At 48.0% G+C, this 1,047-nt stretch overlaps 1 pseudogene; it reads left to right on the top strand.

Annotated features, from left to right (window-relative positions):
* The first annotated feature begins 213 nt into the window (after positions 1-213).
* On the top strand, positions 214-576 carry LOC147426445 (uncharacterized; annotated as a pseudogene).
* The last annotated feature ends 471 nt before the right edge of the window (positions 577-1,047 follow it).

Here is a 1,047-nt window from a genome sequence, read left to right on the forward strand (position 1 = left end):
AGAGGGAGAGAGCTGTCCCATCTCCTCTAGTATCGATTCTCCTTCCCTTTTTCCTCTATAGCCAGCACCTCTACAAAACCACCCAACAAATTTGAGCTACCCCTCAGCAGCAGCTCTCTGCTTTAGCCTAAAATTCCCTGCAGACCTCCCCCAACGATTAACCTCCCTTTTCTGCCTCCACTTTTCCAATTAGCATAGAGCCCAATATCTCCAATGGGGAAAATGAGAGAAAAGAGCAGAGATCATCTCCGAAGCTTGTCCCTTGTGCTTTCACTGATAGCGCTTTCCATCACCACAGGTCATGTGCATGCAGCTCCCATATTCACCATTCTTGACCTTACCAAATGCAAGATTGAAACTGCCTCCTCTGTTGGAGGCCCCCCTCTCACCCTCTCCTTCAATTGTTGCCTCCCCTTAACCTCCACACCCATTAAGGATTTCTCCTTTACAAGCCCAAAAGGAAGCTTATCAGGAGGCCTGCCCAAACAACAAGTGGAGAGTACATTGCTTATTACGACCTCCCCTTCGAGAGTTCGTCACTTACAGCCAACCGAGATCAAGAAATTGCACAGCTAATTGTGGGGCCCTGCAATTGGACACCGATAGTGCATCAATAGCCAACGGCCTAGCTGTGAGGCTTGAGTGAGCCCTGGCGAGGCAATATTTTGTAGGGTCAATTTTTTCGTGATCCATCTCAAGCATGCACGTGTTCTATGCGACACCACGCACATGTCCCTTGAATTTAGAGGGATATATCTCTCTCTCCTCTCTCTCTCTCTCTCTCTCTCTCTCTCTCTCACACACACACACACACACACACACACACACACACACACAAAAATTCCAAAGGGCCTGATATGAAGATGAAGGTGGTGGACTTGGGGAACGTGGGCCTTCTCCACCACCTTCCCCATCCTTCTCCTTCATGTCAAAAGAGTCACCTTGCCATCAGCCTACCCCTTTTTTATGGGAGCGTTCTACCACTACTCTAAGAAAGGGCTTTCTAGCTTTACACAATTCGAATTGGACTAGAATTTAGACAGAGGT

Source organism: Adiantum capillus-veneris, chromosome 24, assembly GCF_014529385.1.
Source record: "Adiantum capillus-veneris isolate H3 chromosome 24, ASM1452938v2, whole genome shotgun sequence".
Classification (NCBI taxonomy): Eukaryota; Viridiplantae; Streptophyta; class Polypodiopsida; order Polypodiales; family Pteridaceae; genus Adiantum; species Adiantum capillus-veneris.